The sequence below is a fragment of the Copidosoma floridanum genome, unplaced genomic scaffold, assembly GCF_036245765.1.
Source record: "Copidosoma floridanum isolate Cflo_tuat_1 unplaced genomic scaffold, Cflo_Japanese_pri ptg000040l, whole genome shotgun sequence".
Lineage (NCBI taxonomy): Eukaryota > Metazoa > Arthropoda > Insecta > Hymenoptera > Encyrtidae > Copidosoma > Copidosoma floridanum.
The window spans coordinates 4330131-4344002 of NW_028321917.1; the positions used below are offsets into that span (position 1 = coordinate 4330131).

Genomic DNA, 13872 nt, shown 5'->3' on the forward strand with positions numbered 1-13872 from the left:
CTCAAATGTCGAACACCCCCGCAAATGCTATTCCATCACTCCCAAATCCCACTCCACCACCGTTACTACAAGACACCCCAGACTGGTTCCGGAGTTTTTATACGATTTACTCAGGTAATAACCATGAACTGATGTCCACAATTGGAGGCCACGAGTCTCGTCTTAGCGCTCTTGAGGCCAGGGCGGCATTGACAGATCCCATGGAGATTCGTTTTATTGGAATCCCCGCCTCCTCTCCTGAGCAGTACAAATCACAAGTGACTAAGGTCCTCGCTGCCATAGGTCTACCAGATTGTGTCAATCTTATAATCCGAATTAGACCATGGGTTGGAAAATCACAACCGGCACTCGCGGCCTCAATGGCCACTCCCTCAAGTAATATCACTCAGCCTCACTCGCTTGTGGCCGAATTTGCCACTGCGAGGGTTCGGGACCTGATTGTGTCCCAGTCTTATCGACTGAGGAACGTCCGAGCCCAGGATCTTTTCGGGACCGGTGGCAGTACCCCTATCTTTTGTCGCCCTCTTTGGCCGGCTCACGTACACGGCCTTTTACTCAAGGCAAGAGAGGCACAGTGGCGCCTTAATTACTTGCCACCGATAGTCAAGGACTTGCGTGTCTTTATGCGTCCCAGCCGCTCAGCCAATCTCATACCCATCTCTTCGATTGAAGATCTTGCCCGTCTACCTCCCCAACCTGCCCCACCCCAACAATGACTAAACACATCTAATCACGCTCCCCCCCCTTCATCAATCAACAAACTCCATCACTGTCATCCACGCCAACATAAATCGTCTCAACCATCCACATCACACACAACTCGAACTTTTAGCTGCTGACAGGTCCCCGGATGTCATTGTGGTTACTGAGACCTTTCTTACGCCAGACACGCTGGATGAGGTTGTCGGCATCCGAGGATACTCCCTGTTTCAGGTTGATAGAGCAGGGAAAGAGGGGGGTGGTGTTGGCGCCTACATTCGGGATTCCCTCAAGACAACAATTCTTGCCAGCTCGGACCCTGAATTCGATATCACACCAGAATTCCTTATCCTCGAAATAGCTGTTGCTCTGCACAGAACACTTGTGGCCATTGTCTATCGACGCCCCGCAGCATCTCTTCCACACCACTTTTTTGACACACTCTCAGATCATCTACCGGCTTACTCTAATATCATCATCACTGGCGATCTCAACATCAACATGCTCACTTCATCCTTCTCCTCTCAGTTTCTCTCCACTAAGATCTCAGAATACTCCCTCCACCTGGTTCCTTCCAATCCAACACACCATGCCTTCTACCGCAATAACCCCTCGCACACCTGGATAGACATCTTTATTATAAAAGACCCAACCTCGCTAATTCGCTACCAACAGTCCACCGCCCCCTTCATAGCCGGTCATAACTGGATCGAAATCACCCTTCGTTTTCTCCATATACCAAGTATCACCAAAACTATAACGGCCCGCAACCTCAAACACATAAACTCTGAAGAACTCTCATTCCATATCACTCCGTCCCTTTCATCTCTAATCAATTCATGCACTCAACCAAACCCGCAATCTCTCGACACTCTGACTTCTCTTTTCTCAACCACTATACTTGAAGCCTTTGACAGACTGGCTCCAAACAGACGGATCACCTTGTCATCGCGAAGAAAGCCGTGGGTCACTCATCAGATCAGGAACATGATGTTGGTGAGAGACAGGGCGTACTGCGAAGCCAGCCGGTCTGGCCTATCTACAGACATTGAGCGCTATCGCCGCCTCCGCAGCAGGGTATCGAATAGTCTCTCCACTGCTAAAAACTCCCACTTCGCTCACCTCATAAATTCATCACGAAACTCAAAAGATAAATGGACCACCATTCGAAAACTCAACCTCACCAGTCAAAACCTTCCATCACCCACTCAGCTTTTTTCCCCGGATACTCTTATCTCTACATATTCCATCGTCCCCGCATCTACTTCACCTCTCACTTCACTCAACCTAAATACATTACTTCGCACCCCTTCTCCTCACTCTTCGGCACCAGTCTTTCATTTCGAACCCACAACATCCGACGAAATACTTCACACCATCACCACATCCTCATCTAAAGCAATTGGACATGATGGTATATCGAACTCAATGCTTCGCCTTACTCTCGGTTTCATCCTACCCTTTCTCACATTTCTATTCAATAGCTTAATACAACATTCGCACTTCCCCACCCTCTGGAAAAGTGCCCTGTTGCTCCCCCTGGCTAAAATACGTCACCCCTCCTCCCCATCTGACACGCGTCCCATAGCGTCTCTTTCCGAACTTTCAAAAGCATTTGAACGTATTTTATCCTCACAGCTCTCTAAATTAGTTTTATCCAATAATCTACTAGATCCCCGTCAATCGGGCTTCAGGAGGGGGCACAGCACTCAGACCGCTCTTCTTGGCGTAACTGAGGACATTAGAGAGGCAATAAACCGTCAGGAGGTCACCATACTAGTTCTTCTCGACTTCTCTAAAGCCTTCGACACCGTTCCCCACCTGAAGCTTCTCCACAAATTAAAAAATCTCAATCTCTCCAATAGTGCTCTAACTCTTCTCCATAGCTACCTTTCAAATCGTCATCAAGCCATTGGGGGGGGGGGGGGGGTAACGGGGAAGCCATATCCAACTGGCGACCCGCTCTCGCGGGTGTTCCCCAGGGAAGTGTCCTTGGCCCTCTCCTTTTCTCCTTGTATATAAATGACCTCCCCACCTCTCTCTCTTATTCTAAACATATGATTTACGCTGACGACACCCAAATATACCTTCATTGTCCATTTGCGTCCATCAATGAGGCCATTGCCCGCCTAAATCGTGACCTTGAAGCCATTGCGGCATGGGCTCATTGTAATGGCCTAAGCCTCAATCCGCGTAAATCCAAGGCCATGATTCTCGGCAGCCTCGCCTACATCTCTCGCCTAGATCAATCATCCCTCATACCCATTCATATTCATGGCATCGCGATCCCTGTTGTGGAGAAGGCCTTGAACCTGGGCGTTGTTTTTACCCCCACACTCCACTGGTCCCCACAGATTAATAGGATCAACCAGAAGGTACATAACACACTCCGTTCCCTGCGATTCAATAGACATGACCTAACTCGTACCTTACGCAAATCCCTGATCGAATCTCTGGTCTTTCCGCATCTGGACTATGCTTCATCGGTCTTCTTTCGACTGGACGTCACACGCAAATTAAAAATGCAGAGAGCCATTAATGCTTGTGTTCGCTTCGTAGCCGGCAATATTCCCAGAGATGCTCACATCACACCATTACGATTGGAGCTGGGCTGGCTCTTTGCTCGACGTAGACGTGAGTACCACTTGGGGTGTCTTGCCTTCAACATAATTCGCCTTCATTGCCCTACATACCTCGCTGATCGTTTTCGCCTTGCACCCCACTCAGTCACCAATTCCCGCACCCTTCGCCGCCCACAACCTTTGCTCATCGTCCCTCCCTCCTACACCCGTGCTCGCGACGATTCCTTCTATATTCAAGCATCTGATCTCCTGAACTCACTTTCTCCAATAAACCTTGCCGATCACTCATACTCATCATTCCAAATCCTACTCCATAATACCCTCTTGCAGCGCGACCAGAGCGAGTGGATCGAACGTGTAGAGTGGGAGGGAATTGTGCTTGCATAGCGTAAACAGTGCTTCAACCTTGACCTCAAATTAACAGCGGACGCTCTGACGTGGTTAACCTAACCTTTCCCATCACACACAATACACAACACCATAGCCCAACTCTGACATCTTGCCTCTAATGACTCCTCCTTGAACCAACCATCATTCACTTTATCTCGCCTACCTTACCACCTAGTCCTTCACCTGCTCTCTCCCCACTTGACTCCTCTGCACATAAATCCCTCCACCTGTCCCTCTTAACTTCCCAACCACAAACCATCCTCACTCACCACTTTCCTTCTTTTGTTAGCCTACTCTAGCCTTCTCGCATCCCACAACCTTCTAAACGCTTTTCCTTCGCATTTCCATTGCCCTCACATCCTTCCGCTAATCAAGCTAGCTTTCTCACGCATTCAATTTACCTTGCTATGTTGTATTACCTTTTATTTTTAGTTTTAAGTGGCTTACATTATTTGCCTTGCGCTCAAGTCTGATTAATTCTTCAATTTGTAATCTCACACCTTGCTCTCTTACTGTAATTTGTTTGTTCGCTACAATTTTAGCTTATTGAAATTAGTTTTAAGTCTGCTTATCCTACTGTATTATACTTTTTTGGCCAGATGGGGGTCTTCCCCAAGGCATAATAAACACTCTAAACACTCTAAACTCACTTAGAGGGTATAATTTTTTATATATATCTCCGAATAAACAAATGATTTACTAGATCATTGGGCTTCAATCTCCTCGTCCAGCCAGGTGAACGTAGTACCCGCGAACCCTAGGTCGTAGAGTTGTATAGCGAATATCAAACGTCTTGGAGGGGGATGTCACGGCGCAGCAGCGAGGCGTTCGTGGGAGCGGGAAGGGGAGACAGGAGAGGAGCGAAGCAACAGAGAGCGGAGCGAGTCTAGGGATGCGCGATATCTGAAAAAATATCGATATTTGAAAATCTATAGTATCGTAACTCAAGTTATCGATATCAAAAAATATGGCTCAAAAAATATCGATATCTACAAAATCGATGAATTTTCAATAAAAATTTTTTTTAATATTAGGAAGAAGTGATGTAATAAATTGTGTGAAAATTTTATTCAACAAATATAATTGTTGGAAATGTTGGGGTGTCAGCCTGTTTCTATTATCTGTTAAAGTTAAGCCCGCTTTTGAAAAAAGTCTTTCTGATGGAACAGACATTGCGATAATATTAAGGTAGTTGTACAGGTACCGCAAAAGTCATGAAACTTTTTGATTTTTGTAGTAGAACGATCTGGCAACGTCGCTTTGCGGTCATGTGTGTGCGCCTGTAAGTGTGTGTTCAGAGCATCATAGAAGGAGCACTTCGTTGATCAGCTGTAGCAAAAGGAGAAGCGTGTGTATCTTTTTTTTAGTTAATAAAATAGTCATGCCCAAAGAAAAAAATAAGAAGTTTTTTTGGAAAGGTGTAAGGGTAAGCGAGAAAGTATATAATGCACGCATTAATCAGCAAAAAACCGGCCGAAACGTGTGGAATGTTCGCCGTGAAAGTTGTAAGCAAGCGCGTAACCTCAAAACCGCAGTCAAATCTACACTTGCATCACGCGAACCATCAAAATACATCAATCTGAAAGACGAAGGTTGTAAAATTGTGAACATGGAAATGATTGCACATCAATTAATTTGCAAGCATTGCAAAAATGTATTATCTCTTTTGGATGCGACTACTAGTAAGCCCATAGGCCTTGGTACGACGTATTATATTGAATGCCGAGCATGCGGAAATTATAACGACGTTCTTACAGACAAACAGCAAAGCGTACCTGGGACAAATAAAATGATTTTCAATACAAATACAAAAGCGGTGCTTGGTAATTATATAAAGTGCAAATTATATATTTGAACAAGTTCTGAAATGATTTTTAATTATATTTTTTTATTTATTTTGTATATAGGCACATTGAACGGAGGAGGAGGTTTTACTAAGTTGAACAAAGTTTTGACATCGGTGGGAGTGTCACCGCTAAATCCAAGTACTTATAGGACCCATGAAAAACATGTTGGTTTGGTAGTGGAAAAATTGGTTCGAGAGAGTTGCATGAAAGCTACAAAAGAAGAGAGAGAACTTACAATTGAAAGATCAGACGAGTTGAAGAAATTGTTGTAAGTTAATTTTATACATATAGTTACTAGTAATGAATTTAAAAAATGTCTTTGCGCTATTTACAATTTTTTTTTATATGAAAATTATAATCAATTTTTTAAGTGATTTTTTTTGCAAATATTTACACAAAAAAATTTTAATTCACTATTATCTACAATTTTTTTTATATACAAATTATACTAAATTTTTTAAGTGATTTTTTTTACAAATATTTACACAAAAAATGTAATTCGACAATTAAATTTATTTATTCAGTATAAGTTTATTTAAATTAATTATAAGCAATTTTTGTTAATTTAACGTAGTTTTAATAATCATGTAATGCTACTATTTATACAAATCAAATTATGAAATAAAGTGTACATTATACTTTGAAATCTAGAAAACACTTACTTTTCCTACCTTTCCAGACCCGATCATTTGCAAGAAAACTTCTTATTTCCTGATTTCAAATCAAACGACAAAGAGAAAATCTCCCCTAAGAATATTGTTCGAGTTGGAGGATCATTTGATACAGGATGGCCAACGAAAGGATCTGGAAGGAGCTACGACAGCTTATCGGGTATAGGAGGCTTCGTAGGATACTTTTCTGAAAAAGTCATGTCACAAGTAGTGTTGAATCGAAAGTGCAGGATGTGTGATCTTGGTCATGACAAAAGTGATCACGATTGTAAGAAAAATTTTGCAGATAGTGCAAAAGCAATGGAGCCTGAAGCTGCCAGATTGCTTGTTACTGATTGTAATAAAATTTTGTCGGCTGTGAACGTTCAACTTGGACTTTTTATTGGCGATTGTGACTCTACTGCCATCGCAGCAGCTCGTAATGCTGTAGATTATGAATTGCCCAAACAAGATGATAAAAATCATACGAGCAAAGGGGTAGTTTCTCAATTATATAAACATATAAAGTCTTCAAAAGAATTGAATTCAAAAAGTATATCGTACATTGTTAAATGTTTCAATTACTGTGTAGCACAAAATAAATGCCAAGCAGTAACAATGGCTAGTGCAATAAGAAACATTCCAGAGCATTGTTTTAACAATCACAAAAATTGTGGAGATTGGTGTAAGTATTCGATGGATCCAACATCGTATAAGCACTCAGTAATTGGAGAAGGTTTTACAGATCCGAAATTGTATGACATACTTAAAGATATTTTTGGTAAACTCGCAGACAAATCTCATCAATTTTGCGCAGCAGCATTGAGTAATCCTAATGAAAGTTTTCAAGCTATGATTGCTAGCAAGGCTCCAAAATCAGACTTCTGTAGAACTTCTCAATCTTATAACACTCGTGTTAATCTAGCAGTTCTAAAAAAGAATGAGGGAGAAAATTTTATTTTGCAATTTTTAGACAAAAGTCAAATGTCTCCTACTAAAAAACTCAAACAGTATTGTAACAAAGTAGATAAATATTCAAATAATAGATATATTAGATCAACCATAGTTAAATATAAAAGGCGACGTTTATTTTTAAAAAAACAAAAATTAGAACTTCGTTACAAAACAGAATTGTCTGAAGGAACAACGTATGAGTCAAATGTATCTTTGATGGATGATGTATACGAGAGTATTGAATTGGCTTGCATACTTTATAGTACAGAGCCGATTATAGTTTACTTTGACACAGAGACTGGAGGTACAAGTAGCGATTGTGACATTCTTCAAATTGCTGTGAAGTATGAAGCATACGAATTCAGTATATACATTAAACCTACTCAAAACATAAATGATAAAGCCAGTGCAGTTAACGGATTAACATTCACTAATGGAAACTTAAAATTGAATGGAGAAATCGTAAATACCGTTAATTTGCAAGAGGCTTTAGTAAGTTTGTATATATTTTTATTTAGGTTTCAAAGAAAGTGTGTGCTTGTAGCCCATAACTGCACTTTTGATTATAACAGGCTAATGAAGGCTATCGAAAAAACTTATCTCGATAAGTACTTTCAATCCTTAATCTACGGATTTTGTGATACACTTCCTATCGCAAGGCAAATTACAGGAGAAAAAACAGCTGGATGCAATACACTGCAAGGTCTTGCGAAGAAGTATAACATAACAGGCTTTCAAGCACACGACGCTCTTGGGGATGTTGGTTTGTTGGAGCAAGTTGTCCTAAAGCTAGGAGTTACAAAAGTGCAAATTCTGGAGCGTTCTTTAACATGGAATCAAGTAACAGAAAAAATAGCACTAGCTAAAAAATGCACTACTAATTTAAAATTGTATAGCGAGTTAAAAGACTGTACTTCTGTAGAAACTAGAAAAAAAATGATCGCTGCTGACATTACTTTAGAAATGGTTATCGATGCTTATAAACAAAGAGGCCTTGATGGCCTATCTAGTCTACATGGTGCTGATGAAAATGGCACGATTCGAGTAACTAAAAATAATAAAGTTAAAAATAGGCTATTTAATTATTTAAAAAATGAATATTACATATTTATTACATAAATATTAATTTATAACATGTTTATTTCATTTTTAAGTAATATATGGCAATAAAATTGTTTTGATGTTCTTTGTATATCAGTTCGTTTTATTATTTATATATTTATTTATCATATTTATTTACAATATATGTCCTATAACAATAATTGAAAATCTATAAGAGAGATTGCCGTAATCAGGATTTACGAGCAATCATATGTACCTATTTACCTTTCAAACCGCGCGCGTAATATCAGATTATGCGGCGTTGCCATATTTTCAAATAGCGTCTCACAAATGCACGTTCTTCACGCTTTACTATTTAATTACTTTTCTCACAAGTACCCTTGGAAAGTTTTGAAAGCGAATATATAATTGTCATTTAATTATCTTTCTACTGTCCAAAGGGCATCAGAACCTATCCTATATTAGCAACGATATGAATGATAATATACAGACAGCTCCGCGGTTTCCCATAAGACGCCATGTTGAATTGGCATGAAAACAAAAACTCAAGGCATGCAAATAATTATGAATATCTCCCTTTATAGATACCCTCGGGTCACAAAAATTTAGATTTCTTATTTTTATGCATTAATCTACCATCCTGCAAAATATCATAATTTTCTATCCTATATTTCAATTTGCTGTACAACTACCTTAAGGTACTTTATAGCAAGATTTGCTAATTCTGAGTTTGGCTGGTGTTTCTAAAACACTGGTGCTCACCCACATTTTAAATATGTACTCATTTAACTTTTAATCGATATTGTACCGATATCTACCTTTTTAATATCGATGTACCGATGTATCGGAACCTTAGATATCGGTTTAAAATATTGATATTTTTTGTCCATCCCTCGAGCGAGTCAAGGCAGACCAGCTTGGGATTGCGAGCGATCCAGACGTGCGAAGAGAGTTAGGAAGCGGTAAAAGGCGCGAAGAGGTTAGGGGCCTAGATGGATATGTCACCAGGAACCCGAACATCGAGGCTAAGCGTTGCCGGTGTTGGGTATTGAGTCACCCGGGGGTTAGCGCTACCAACCTATTCCGAAAGAATACTTGGCTGGTGGGGACGCTCACCAGTTCTCACATCTCTAGGATGCATCTTTCGACCTTGACTTCACTCTCTGTAGCCGTCGGAAAATAAAGTAAGTCCGCTTTTCATTAATTGTGCAAAGTTTATGTACTAGTTCGCGAGGTCTGCCTGTTGCGTAGGACGCGGAAGTTGTACCCCGATTGTAGTTATAAATAAATCGGGGACAGCGGTCTCACCACTGAGATTTATTATAACGTACTCTATTGTTAATTATAGACACACACACACGATTTGTTATTGTTCAATTAATACTTTGGATTTTACATACCTTTCTTTTATTAATAATATTGAGAATCTTTCATTATTAATGTATGTTTATGTGTGTATCTTCAGATTTAAGAATCCCATGGTCCCGGTCGTATACCTGTCATTTATTATCTAGATACTCTACGTATCAGGGACATTCGTGGCCTTGAGTTATAAGCCAGCGGAGCACCCGGTACCCGGGCTTGACTACAGTCAGTAACATTAGGTAAGGTTTGCAGGTCGTTTGACCTGTATAGTATACGAGGAGTGTCGACGAGGGTTTTATACAACGGTTTTATATCTTGTAATGTTCATTTGAACACTTTAACAATATAAGCACAGAATAGTTCTTACACCTTTCTTGTGCGAGTCACGGTTTTATGGGTACTATGAAGTGTATATATATATGTATAGATGTATTGGCATGAGTTCATGCGTAGAACGAGTTCTACCTCTCGTCTACTCATCGATCGGGGACGAACTGAATACATCGCCAATGCGACTCTCCAGTCTCCCTCAAGCACATATACATACACAGATCGAAGCACTTACACCAATCATCGCCGAGCGACATACGCGCCCATGCATGCTTAATTATCTTCAACAGGTAAATTACGTCGCTAGAGCACAAAGTACAAACAAATGAGAGCCCGAAGGGCACAGTAGTTGTATGTTTATGTTTGTGCCCGAGTTGCGTATATTGTTTTTCTTTCTGTAGGTGGAAAGTGCAATTTTGGGCCCGTGGGCACACTTTGTGCCTAGTGAATCACTTTGGGCCCTAGGGCAGGGTCCTAAGAAAAAGCTTTTTTTTATTAATTTTATAGCATTTATGACTTTTTAAAAAGAGTCCTTAGATCTAAGTGCAAAGCTTAGAAAGAAAGATGATCTTATGAAATGGTTATCTGTATTTGAAGTTTTTCTGTGGAATTTCTCACGTACTACGTACATCATTATAATCTTGAGAGAAGCCATAGTTTTTGGTATCAAAAAAAAAAATAACCTGACTAAAAAAGTAGGAAGTATTGATTAATAATTTGTTCTTACAACTGAAAAAAAAATCAAGAAACTGACGTTTCCAAACAAAGACAAACATTATTTCCTAGTTGCTTTGGGAAGGTTTTTTTGCTGACCTTAAATAATGTCGTAGTACAGTATAATTAAAAATTTATCTCAAAAATTATTTTCAAGCCCAGTTAAATCAATTTTAAATCCTACAAAAGCAAAGTAAAAATAATTAGTAGGTTAACGTTGATAGAATTTTTTAACTACCTTGAATGGATTATCTGCATCGAATGATCTTCCATTTTTCATCCAATCTGCAACATAGAAAAAAAATCATGAGTAAAACAAAGTCGCATAACAGATAAAAGCTTGTTATCATTCAATTTTTACAATAGTGTATTATGTACCGTAAAAAAAGTTATTAAAGTAGTTGGTCCAAAAATCGACTCGCAACAAATTTTCTTTAAACTTTGAGGATCGCTTCATTACATCGCTATAAGTACATCGTTCGTTAATATTTTAAAAATATTGCGTGTGCCCTTTTTGAGATACAAAACTTCAAAGTTGGACTCTTTACCATTGGAAGTGTAGACTAACCCCGTCAAAAACAGACATTAAAATCAAATGTAAAAAACCGTTTAACAGATTTTGTCAAACAATGAATGTGCTACTACAGATACTTGTAGATGTAACATATTAAAATTTTAGATTAATTAGCCGTGCCGTCTTCTAAATATTTGAATTTTTGTGTCTTGCAATGCTTTCAGTATATCTATGTAGTGTTAAAATTTTCCTAAACTTTTTGAACTTTATCAGAATTTTAAAATATTTCTCGAGATCTATGTGATTTAAAAATTTTTTATGCTGTTTCAATGAGAAATTATGTAAATTATGAATAATTTATGTAGCAAATTACTCAATAAACATTAATTTGATCAGGTATACATATAAACATTCGCACCAACTACCTTAAGAGTTTTTTCAGATCATATCTTTATTTTATCATTTGTTTCCCTCTGGGCATACGTTGATTTTTGGCGTTTCATTGAACATCATTCAGAGTAATTTTTTTATCACGTCAAAGCTAGAAAATTACTTAATATTTTTTAACAAAATACAGTGAAATTGTAAATTATACCACTAGGGAGGAGATGATGACTTTCCTTTCAGAAAGTGATTTGGTATAAGCTTTTAGAATTTAATGTACTTTGCTTTGTGTTGCATATAATGATTACTTTTTTTTTCATGAAAAGTATAAGAAAATTTTTTCTGATGTCAGAGTTGGGAGTACAACACAATCTTCATTACAAAAAACACAGTCATTGATTTCTAAGAAAGTTTCACCTAAGTTTTTACCCCTAAAATCATTCACAAAAGTAGTAATTTGGTAAGGGAATTAATTATAATATTACTTATCTAAGTTTGAGCTGAAAATGGTATAAAACGTTTTTTGGCCTCCATTGCGAATATTGCTTAGTTTTATGAAAACGATTGTATTACATACGCAGTGTACATTCAGTGGAACTTTGATCTCTCCAAAACCCTACTATAGAACTGTACCTCACGCCATAGTTCCGCAATAAGGTCCGGGACAGATCGAAGTTTCACCGACTGTACACCCCGGTAACATTTTTTAGAAGATTTTACAAGATAGAAATTATGGTGTATAATACTACTGAACGAATTATTATTTACTACCAATTACTATAGAACTAAAAGTCACGATTAGGGCATCCTCAGTTAGATGATACTATTAGAAGCGACCAAGAAGAAGAGACCCTTTAAATCCCATGTGAAGTGCATTAATGTCGCTTTCAATAAGCCTTAAGTAACTTCAGCCGCATTTACATCGCCACAATGGTTATTTATTCACATACTGATAGAATCAAGGTAAAATTAAAAAAAGAGCTAATGCCTCCATCCATTGAAGTTAATATTTTAACTCTACGCTTTAGGTATATATATATATATATATATATATATATATATATATATATATTTAGTTGTATATGTATATGGAAAATTCTACCTAAATCGGTATATTTCGTATCCCAGTCAGTTACAACGTCGTGTAATGGAATATCGATCTGAATACTTGTCTAATATGCAAGGGATGTTTTTCGCTGAAGGCATAACAAAATTCATATTATCAAAAAGTTTTTTTCTAGTTTAAGATGCAAAAAATGGACTAAGTTAGTGTTACAGGCTTGTGTCGCACTGGAAAATTTACAGTTTTGATAATGCTGAAAGCAAAATACGGGTATTTTAATTCTTCTACGGAATGGGATTTTAAATTTATTAACATAAACAAAGTTTTTAATTATTTTGTAGAACCGAAAAAATATTTTATCGAAGACTTAGAAGCTGTTTAAGTTGTGAGACCAAAACATGAAAAATTCAGGATTCCCTTAGAAAATTCTCTCTCTCTCTCTCTCACGCAAGCAACTGATTTTGGATATTTCAATTTTTGTGAACTCGAAAGGTGATGAATTACTATGTAGCTGTTTTGTATATGGTATAAGTTAAAGGGTAGAAATAAATTTTTTACACCACATTTAGCTTAAAACCAATACATGACTATCCGCATTCATATTGGCATTCAAGTGGGGCACGTGAGCATCAAATCCCCCAAAAAAAAATCACAAAAAAAGATACATAGGAGGATGTACACGCAGAAAAGTATCACAGGAATTTTTACCGTAAAAGCAACGATAATCCTGTGATAATTTGTCATTACGTAAATTTTTACCGTAGGAGTTTATGAATTTTTACCGTAGTTGACAGTAATTTTTATGGTAACTGTAAAATTTATTCCAAATTCACTATAATTTTTACTGTACGGCAGCGGTAAAATTTTCCCTGAAAGAGTATATATAGCTATAGACTGCAGGGTCACATGGGCTGGAGGGGAAGGCCGAGCACCTGATCAATTGTCTGCTAAAGCGCGGACTAACCTACAAATTGTAGACCTGTGCGGATATTTGCATTAATAGAATTGGTACTTAACGAATTGTTGGACTCATGATGCAGTACTCCTTCGCTTACATCCATTCATAAAAGATACGCCTACTTTGATTTATACGTTGATTTCGGTAATACAGATGTTACGTCTATCTCGTTCTCTCGTACGGGTTAGGTATATAGCCCACCACAGTAGACATCTGGTCAGTCCTTGCCCATAGCTATATGCACTTTCAGGGGAAATTTTACCGTTGCCGTACAGTAAAAATTATAGTGAATATTGGATAAATTTTACAGTTACCATAAAAATTACTGTAAACCGCGGTAAAAATTCATGAACATCTACG

The 13872-nt window shown here is 38.2% G+C and overlaps 1 protein-coding gene across 2 annotated transcripts in view; it reads right to left on the reverse strand.

The window, feature by feature from the left end:
• Mgat2 (alpha-1,6-mannosyl-glycoprotein 2-beta-N-acetylglucosaminyltransferase) overlaps positions 1-13872 on the reverse strand; it is a 152596-nt gene that overhangs the window by 30116 nt on the left and 108608 nt on the right. For both annotated transcript variants that reach the window (XM_089597817.1, XM_089597816.1), the window contains one exon: positions 10832-10878. The gene's annotated coding sequence lies outside the window, so the exon portion shown is untranslated. The remainder of the gene's footprint in view (positions 1-10831; positions 10879-13872) is intronic.